This window comes from Camelus bactrianus, chromosome 8, assembly GCF_048773025.1.
Source record: "Camelus bactrianus isolate YW-2024 breed Bactrian camel chromosome 8, ASM4877302v1, whole genome shotgun sequence".
Taxonomy (NCBI): Eukaryota; Metazoa; Chordata; class Mammalia; order Artiodactyla; family Camelidae; genus Camelus; species Camelus bactrianus.
The window spans coordinates 41,297,076-41,307,451 of NC_133546.1; the positions used below are offsets into that span (position 1 = coordinate 41,297,076).

A 10,376-nucleotide genomic window follows, 5' to 3' on the forward strand; every position below is an offset into this window, starting at 1 on the left:
GAGTGGGCTCTTGGAAGGGAGGGAGGCAGCAGCGAAGAAACAAGCGGACTATTACAGTTCAAAGGAGAAATTACGTATTGAAAGATAGCAAGAAGGTCCCTGAACGCTCCAAGTCTAACTAATTTGGGTTAGAGAAAAAGCTTCTGTAAGGGCATCCCGGGGAACCTTCATCTGCAACACTTGGCACCGAAGTACCAGACGCTATTTGTGCGTGAAAGACAACGCGCAGATTTAAAGAATGGAGGGGCGGGGGTAGGGGCAAAAATCAAGGATACACCCGTATAAGCGTTCTCCTACTACCTACATTTTTATTCCCACTTGTGTCCAGATCAGACTACCTTTTCTCGTTTACATTTAGTGATCCTGAAATGAATAATCTTTCGCTTATGAAGGTGAGAAGCAGTCGCAGAAGTGGTTCGTTTATCCTGGTGCTGGCTCTGGATTCTCAAAACAGTTTTATTTTTTTGCTCATTGTAGGGAAATGGGTCACACTCTGAATGAAAAAGACGGTTGGTTCAAGCCAATATCTCTTTGTTCAAGTACTGCTTTGAAAATCACCAAGCTGCGATCGCTACGTGAAACATCGTCTTCTCACAGTCCACTTCTTCAGATGCATCATTCAATCCCTAAGTCATATTCCCCAGAGCCGATGGAAAATGTTTCCGTAGAAGTGTATCTTGCCAAATGTGTTATAACCCTTAAGGGAGCCCGCTGGCCTGGCCCAAGACTCCAAACGCCACGATGGATGCGAATCCCTTGCATTATCGGAGTTCCAACTTAAAAAGCCAACTGGGCAGATCCAAAACCACCATCCAGGAGATTCTCAAAACTCGTTTAAACTGTTTATTTCCCCCACCCCAACGTGAATCATGCCTCTTCCTCTGCATCCCCCTCCCCCTTAAATTTGGGGTGATTGCTATCTCGTTTTCAGATTTTCTCCAGACATGTTCTTAGCCTTCCATTTGGGGGCTGCTTTTATTGCTCCTTTGTTACCAGGCTGCCGTGTAGCTTTCCCCCCTTTTCTTTCGCGAATGCCTATTTGCCCGGTACCGGCTTGTCTCCTTGGCAACGGGCAGGGACGATTCGGAGCCCCGCGCGAGGGAAGGGGGAAGGGGCGGAGCCGGCGGGGGAGGGGCAGGTAGGTGGTGGAGGGGAAAGAGACGCTGAGCGAGAGACAAGAGACAGACAGCAAAGCAGATGGCCGCGCGAGGGGGCGTGGCCCGGGCGGGGCGTGGGGGACCCCAAGCGTCGCGGGCGCGAGGGAGCCAATCACTTCCCGCAGCAGCTCTGGGGGCTAGAAAACAAGTGTAAACACAGAGATTCACGCCCCACGAGCGGTCGCTAGTATAGGGTAGAAAAGGTGATTTCCTTTCGATAAGAAAGTGCATTTCTAGCGTAGGTTGGAAAGCCGACAGTCCGCAGTCCCTGGCAGTGGGAGGAGGTTTGAGGGGCGCTGCCGGGGGTGGGGGTGGGGCTGAGCGCTGGGTCAGCCCCTCCCCAACCTCCCCCAGCCTCGGGCCAGGCACGAATGTGGGTGGTTGGGGGGTGAAGGCGGAGGACGGGTGAGGAAGGAAGGGGCTGGGAAATGCGAAGAGATTATTCTGCCTCAGGAACTACATAATGGCCGGGAAGGACCGCCAAACAAGACTGCAACCAATAGGAAGTTGTACGACGTAAGTACAGAGTTCGTCAGGAGTTTGGTGTTCTCACACCCAGAGCTAAAGGTTCCAAATAAGGCTCTAAGTATATAAATGTGGTTATTTATATAAATATGATGAAAGAACCCATGGGGTCGTAGTGAAAATGTAAAACTGGTAAATATCTGTGACCAACTCACCAAGAAGGAAATAAGCATTTATTCTTTATTTGTACTCTTTTCACCATCCACTTGGGGTATTTCTAGGATGATGACAGTCTGTGTATGGTTTTCTCTAGTAAAAAAGAGCAATTTATTTAGGATACCTCAAAGTTATTTTTTCCTTTAAAATCGTAGCACTAGAAGGAATTTTTAGAGATATTTCTACAAATTCTTAAGGGCCTACTGTATGCCGAACATACTGATCTAGGCCTTGTTTTCACATCAGTGAAAAGAGAGATGCAATCCCTGGCCTCAAGGAGCTTACATTTTAATAGATGGTCTACTTTAGGTGAACTGGATCATCTAGTTTCATTTCCTCCCTTATCAGATGAAGAAACAGGCCCAGGGAAGTTGCCAGATTTTGTCAGATGGTAGAGCCAGGATTCCAAGTCTCCAACTTCTTCCACTACTCTCTGGGGCTGTCTGACCTTTCCTTGATGTCACAGATTCACTGGACAGGCTAATTATTCATTCCTGAAGTGTTTATTCGGCTTCTGCTAAGTAACAGCAAAGGGCTAGATGTCAGCTGACAGCAGGGAAGGGCATGAACATGTCTTCCCTCTCCTGTAGCTTCCACTTAACATTATCTCTTAAAACTTCTTAGAATACGAAGAAAGAGAACAAAGGACAGGATTAACTGTGTGCTTAAAAAAAACACCCAAAACAATAAAAAAGATGAGGACCTCTTTCTAGATTCCAAGTTAAATATGCCTTTTTAATCAGAAAGCAGTCATTCAACATTCATTCATTCACAAAATACAAGATCCCACCCTGTGTTTATGGTGTTCTGCTCTGTTTTTCATCTTAGATTTTGTATTACCTTTATATTATTTACTTAATTCAGATGATTGGTTAGAATTTAGTGTGGAACAAAACACACAGCCACTCATTCATTCAAAAGATACTTACTGACTTCCTATCATGTGCTGGGCAGTTGGAACTCATCAGTGAACAAAAGAGACAAGAAATCTTTATAAAGCTTCCATTCTAGAGTGGGGAAAAAGAAAAATATAATATATATAAGTAAGCAAATTATATGGAATTTTAGAAGTACTTAATTGTTGGGAAGGGGACTAGACCAAGTAAGGGAGTTGGGAGTGCAGGGTTGAAATTCTATATAGGAGGTCAGGGAAGGCCTCATTGAGAAGGTATCTTTTGAGCAGATTTGAAGAGTGACAGAGTTGTTTAATGTTGCTTCTAACTAGGAGGACAAAGAAAAGCCAGAATGGAACAAAAAGATCACAAATAGATATGTAATTGTAAATGATCATATGTGCTCTGAAGGGAAATCCAGGGTGCTATAAAATAGTCTAATTTAGTTAGGAGGGTTTAAGAAGGCCTTCTTAAAGGACTGACATTTAAGAGGAAATCTAAAGGTTGAGTAGGCATTAGCCAGGTAAGTAGGTGGAGAGTTGTGTTCAGGTGGAGGAAATAGCAAAGCTGAGGAGGGACAAGGTCAAGTGGGTTTGGGAGGAAGGTCAAGAGATTAGTTTAGACATATTTTGGGGTGCCTATAAAACATCCTAGTGGAAAAGTTAAATGTGCAGATGAAAGAGTCTGGAGCTTAAAAAGTGGTTTGGAATGTAAATACAGATATGTGATCATTCCATGTTAAATATTTTCTGAAGCCAAATCATAAGAGTATACAAAGAGAGTACAGAATCACACCTTAAGAGCCTTTTGCCTTAAGAGGCTAGGTAGATATTTGTCAATTATAGGTTAATAAAGCTGAAAATGTAAAATAACATAAAGCAATAAAATAAAAATAACTGAACAGAAAAAAAGTAGTTGGGTAGAAAAGGAGTCTAGCTGGCAAAGAAGACTGAGAAGGAATCCCCAAGGAGGAGACAGAAAACCAGGAGTGTGGTGTCTGGAAAATCGATGAAGACAGTGTCTCAGGGAGGATTGGTTAGTTTTGTCAAATGATGTTGAGACGTCAAATGATGTTGATACATCAAATAAAGACTGAAAAGTTTACACTGGCTGTTGCTGGTTACAGAACTGCATTCTGTATACAGAATACAGAAGTTACTAGTTACAGACTCCAAAGCAGCTTTTGTCCTATGTGGAAAGTGGAATGCAGATTTAGTGTGCTGAGGAGGAAATGAGAGGTAAAGAGGATGATGGCATCAATAATTCCTTCTTCATGAAGCTTGACTAGGTAAAAAAGTGTTGTCCTGGATGGAAGGTATTAGAGCAAAGTTGACTGCTCGGGAAATTAATCCAGTAGAGAGGAAAATGTTGTAAAAATAAGAAAGAAAATGAATAGTGAATGGAATGAAGTCCCTAAGAATACAGGAGGGGATAAAGATACAGGGCACATGCGGAGATACTACCTTTTGAAAGAGACCCTGCTGCTTTCCTGTAACAGAGGAAGAAGAGGATGGCCAAGATTTACTGGTGGGAAGATAAGAGAGCTCCCTTCTGATGGTTTCTATTTGCCTTTGAAATTTATCAGCTAAGGGTAAGGAGAGAAAGGAGAGTTGGAATTTGATTATATTATAGAGGGTGTGGAATAATTAGTGGGAAGCATTGGATTGAACCTTTCGGGTACAGTAAGATTTTAGAGCAATAATGAGTGCCCACTTGAGGCTGATAAATCCCAATGATACTTAACCAGTATATCAAAGTTTCTCTCTTATATAAACTATTTGTGTGTGTGTGTGTGTGTATTTTGGGGTGGGGGATGGGCAGGGAGGGCTGTCATTAGGTCTATTTCTTTATTTATAATTAGTTTTTTTTCTAATTGGAGGTACTGGGGATTGAACCCAGGACCTCACGGAGGCTAAGCGTGCGCTGTACCACTTGAGCTATACCCTCCCTGTCTCATATAAACTTTTGACTGAAAAATAGTATCTACTACAATCCTCCTTAAGATTACCAGTCATTTACTTTCCCAACCTATACCCAATTTGTTTAAACCTATACAGTCAATATCTGCACAAAAATAAAATATAGATTAAAATGGCTTTGCTCTTATAAAGTTCCATTTTAGTTAATCCTATATGATTTTGTATAGATACATATAAGCTGAATGGGGAAAGGAAGAGAACCTACTGGGTGCCAGGCACTGCACCAGATGAGTCTGTTCTAGGCTTCTATTTCACCCTTACAACAAACCCTTGGACTTGTATCATTATCCCTGTTTTGCAGATTTGGAAATTCAAGTTCTGCAAGATTTGGAAAGTGAAATTCAACTAGTGTGTGAGCCATTGTCCATTGAGGGCTATCTGATTTTAGGAATCCAATAAGATCTCAAATGGTGGTAATAGCAAAGAGGGATCTCGTATTTTGTTTATAGTAGGAGCTTTATTATTTTTTTAATTGGTACCATGTACCTAAACTTTCTGTTACTTTAGACTTTGCTTTAGTCTTCTTTATTAACTATTCAGTACTGTAACACTCAAATAGAAAGATTCTTTCATAGTTAGAAAACATCAGAATCATTGTTTAACTGATCTGAAGACTCAAGAACTAACACACCTACAATAGGAATGAAGTTTCTGGAATGTTAAATCCCCTCCAGATACACAGGTGATTATTGCAAAACCACTAGAAGCATGAATATAGTTTTAGTCTCTGCTCGTCAAGTATATTGATTGAATTAGCAAGAGTTTTTATATTTGAAAAGATTACCAAAGGGTAAGATACACTCTAGAGAAAGATTAAAAAAAAAAAAAAGCAGCTTTTTTGAAACAGATTTGCCGCCAGGATACGGGTGTCATGAAAATCACCACGAAATTTACGCCCAAATGGGAAAGGAGGAGACTCACATCAACATCATGGTCATCAGACATGTAGATTCGGGCAAATCTACCACCACTGGCCATCTGATCTACAAATGTGGTGGCATCAACAAAAGAACCATTGGAAAGTTTGAGAAGGAGGCTGCCAAGATGGAAAGGGCTCCTTCAAGTATGCCTGGGTCTTGGACAAACTGAAGGCAGAATGTGAGCGCAGTATCACCATTGATATCTCCCTGTGGAAATTTGAGACCAGCAAGTACTACATGACCATTATTGATGCCCCAGGACACAGACGCTTTATCAAAAACATAATTACAGGCACATCTCAGGTTGACTGTGCTGTCCTGATTGTTGCTGCTGGTGTTGGTGAATTTGAAGCAGGTATCTCCAAGAATGGGCAGACCCATGAGCATGCCCTTCTGGCTTATACTGTGGGTGTGAAACAACTAATTGCTGGTGTTAACGAAATGGGTTCCACTGAGGTACCCTACAGCCAGAAGAGATATGAAGAAATTGTTAAGGAAGTCAGCACCTACATTAAGGAAATTGGCTACAACCCTGACACAGTAGCATTTGTGCCAATTTCCGGCTGGAAGGGTGACAACATGCTGGAGCCAAGTGCTAACATGCCTTGGTTCAAGGGATGGAAAGTCACCCGTAAAGATGGCAATGCCAGTGGAACCACGCTGTTTGAGGCTCTGGATTGTATCCTGCCACCAGCTCATCCAACTGACAAACTCTTGTGTCTGCTCCTCCAAGACATCTACAAGATTGGTGGTAATGGTACTGTCCCTGTGGGTCTCGTGTGGAGACTGATGTTCTCAAACCTGGCATGGTGGTCACTTTTGCTCTGGTCAGCTTTACAGCTGAAGTAAAGTCTGTTGAAATGCACCAGGAAGCTTTGAGTGAAGCCCTCCCTGGAGACAATGTGGGCTTTAAGAACCTGTCTATCAAGGATGTTTGTCATGGCATTGTGGCTGTCTATCAAGGATGTTTGTCATGGCATTGTGGCTGGTGACAGCAAAAATGATCCACCAATGAAAGCAGCTGGCTTCACAGCTCAGGTGATTATCTTGAACCCTCCAGGCCAGATCAACAGAGGAAATGCACCTGTGCTGGATTGCCATACAGCTCACATAGCTTGCAAGTTTGCTGAGCTGAAAGAGAAGATTGATCATCGTTCTCAGGAAAAGCTGGAAGATGGCCCCAAGTTCTTGAAATCTGGTGATGCTGCCATTGTTGACATGGCTCCTGGCAAGCCCTTGTGTGTTGAGAGCTTCTCTGACTATCCTCCCCTGGGCCATTTTGCTGTCCATGACATGAGGTTGCTGTGTGTGTCAAGACAGTGGAAAAGAAGGCAGCTGGAGCTGGCAAAGTCACCAAGTCTGTCCAGAAAGCTCAGAAGGCTAAATACCTGTCACCCCAGTCTTAATCAGTGGTGGAAGAGATGAGACCTCAGAACTGTTTGTCTCAATTGGCCATTTAAGTTTAATAGTAAAAGACTGGTTAATGATAACAATGCACCAGAAAACTTTCAGAAGGAAAGGAGAATATTTTGTGCACCATTTGTTTTTTTGTGTGTGGCAGTTTTAAGTTATTAGTTTTTAAAATCAGTATTTTTTAATGGAAACAACTTGACCAAAAATCTGTCACAGAATTTTGAGACCCATTAAAACAAAGTTTAATTAAAAAAAAAAAAAGCAGCAGGGGGGTATAGCTCAGTGGTAGAGTGCATATTTAGCATGCACAAGGTCCTCCATTCAATCCCCAGTACCTCCATTAAAAATAAATAAATAAATTTAAAATACAAAACAAATAAATATAAGCAGGGAAAAATAAAAATTTAAAGAATTTTTCTCTAGACATTTTAAATCAAAGTTTAACCACAGTAGCATTTCCTAGACTTTGCAATATTTACCCTCAAGGGACAGTCTGAAAACATTCCTTATCGGCTTTTGAAAGAGTTGAGTTGTGAGAAGGAGATAATTCCTTCCCACCTTTGTTTCCAGAAGTAACAGGCAAGTAAATAAAGAAAAGCAATCAAAATTTACATTAAAAGAATCACGATCTTCGCCTTAAGAGTTACGTAATTAACTGGCCAGCCAGAAGAAAGAGTGGAAAATTCACATGGAGAAAAAGGTGACTTTACAGTGTGATTGCGTAGGAACCATGCAAAGGTTAATTTTTCATTGTTGTTTTGAAGTCATAAATACTTATTTAAAAATACTAATAAGCAGAGTAAATCCCTGGCTAAAGCATAAAATTATATTAAACATTTGTTTTTATTCCAAATGATGTAGTTTTAAAAAAGGTTGTGTTAACCTTTAGAAATCACTGTTGCAATTGATAAACTGACTAGGTTTTTATTAAGCTACTGGTAAACCAGACCTCAGTAAGGCCCCCTCTGGTCCAAAGGACATTTCAGTGCCTTCAGCACACTGTGAGGCTCTCTGGTGGGATGACTGGGAAGGTCATGGACATTCATTTGCTCAACAGATGTGTCTTAAGCAGCTACTTTATACCAGGCGCTGGGTGATAGTGCTTTGCCTGTGATAGCTCGTTGAACCTCCACAGTAATCTTATAAGGTACAAACCACTACTTCCTTTGTCTTCACAAATCAAGTCCTGAAGAGGTTATATAACCTGCTCAAGTTTTTGCTACTTCTAAGTGGTCTGGGCTGGGTTTGGGTTCTGAATCCAGCTCTTGGTGATTCCAAAGCTTGTGGCACTGTTTCCCTGGATATCATGCAGTCTTAGAGTAAGAATTTTATGGGATGTTTCCAGTTCTCCTGGAAGGAACAAAAATGCCAACAGACACTAAAAATTAACCAAAAGATATTCTACTTGATTTATGCATTGTGAGAGAAGGACCACATCTATAAAATGAGAATTAGCATTCAAAGAATCACACACACACACACACACACACACACACACACACACACACACACACACACACACAATCTGACAGATCATATTCTTGAACCTGGAAACTTCCATAGCAATTTTGTCTAGAATATAGTTGTCACAACTTAGATATTGGTATCAATTAATGAAAATATGGTAAAGTCGCACTCAGAACTTACCTGTACCTTTTTTAGAAGCAAAAGTATAAGTGTTGCCCCGAGAGCAGAATGAAGCCATTGGAAGGTAGGTAAAATAGGGTATAGAACCAGGGAGAGGAAGTTACAATTTTGGAAGGACACCGAGGTATGAGATGTGGCTGGGAGGTGAGATCAGCGATGAGAACGTGCAGACCCTTACAGCACTACTGTGAGAAGACTCTAAGCATTCCTGGGAAGAAAGAGAATCACAATAGAGAATATGGAGGTGATGACAATGGGACATTCTTCCACTAAGTCTACAGTTGGAATTTGATTTACATTTTGGTTGGAAGTTTTATTTGTTAACGTTTAAAATTTAAAGCTGTTTTACATATATTTTTTCATTTAACACTGACAGTAAATTTAGACACCTTAAGGTAATTCCTAATGATAAAAGAGTTAAAGAATTTGCTCCAAGTCCTAACTATAGCTTCCCAGACCAGCCAGTAGCTTGTGGTCGACTGGGACAGGCAGGGACTTTCTCAGTGCCCCATCCTGCTGTCTCTGCCCTTATGCAGCATTTTTCTTCCACTCCCATTCCACTTGGATACTGAAGAAAAAGACAGTCACGGCATGTTTCTAATTAATTTGAGTTTTATTCTCATCACTTCAAATACTGCTTCTATGCCGATGATGCTGTAATCAGAATTTCCAGTCCTAACTGCAAACCCAAATTCCAGATCTGTAATTTCTGCTGTCTCCTTACTGATCTGGGCATTGCTGTGTGTATATTTCTCACCACTCCCTCAAACTCAGGTTATCATTTTCCCACCCAAATCGGCATCAACTTTTGAAAGGATTTCTTTAGCTTTCTTGGAGACATTTTTGACTCATTACTCTCCCTCATTTTCCAGGCTTACAGCCACATATAAGAGCTCCTTAGACTTTAGTATGGCTCACCACTCTACTCTTAATACACATTAAAAACTAAAACAAAAAATAAACTAAAACAAAGCTTTGCCTGTTTGATCAGTCCACAAACTTCGATCGCCACCATCTTTCTTTCACATCTTGGACACATTTTCCCTTATGTTGCCTTTTCTCCCTTTAAAATTCCCATTCGTTAGACTTTACAAAATATAAAAATAACTCAGTAGCAAGGAAATGGGATTCTCATTGTATGTTTTCTTACAGTTCAGAACACCCCACAGATCATCCTTGTTAAGATTTTTCCCTCCTAACATCGCTGGTGTTTTCCCAACCAGTGCTCAGACTGAAGTCAAAGTACTGCCTGAGTCGCCGCCTAGGTAGTTTCTCCCTTCCAGGGCGTTCTGTGCCACAAACATCTCCCCTGTAAGTCCCTGAAGAAACTGACTTTCAGTTGCCTGGGATCGAACCCTCCCCGCCTAACTTCCAACATTCTTTATGATCTGTCCCTATAATCTCTAGGCAGAGGTAGTTTGGGTCACTGAGTGACAATTTACTGAACTCTTCCCTATAATTGTTTCATCCGTCTCCTGGCAAAGAGCTAGTAATTATAAGTTTTTAGCATCACCCCATTAAATATTCTTTATAGAGAGAAGATTGAAGAACTTCTTCAAGATATTTCATAATTTAAAACAATTTAGGAAGCCAGCCCTCCACCAGCTTCTCTTAAGGATGAGAAAGGAGCAGGTTTCAAGGGGATGGTGGTCTGATCTCCCTTTTTGCTGAGGAGAGAGCCCTGAC

The 10,376-nt window shown here is 41.3% G+C and overlaps 1 pseudogene; it reads left to right on the forward strand.

Annotated features, from left to right (window-relative positions):
* Nucleotides 1-5,183: 5,183 nt before the first annotated feature.
* Nucleotides 5,184-8,517, forward strand: LOC105077403 (elongation factor 1-alpha 1-like; annotated as a pseudogene).
* Nucleotides 8,518-10,376: the final 1,859 nt, after the last annotated feature.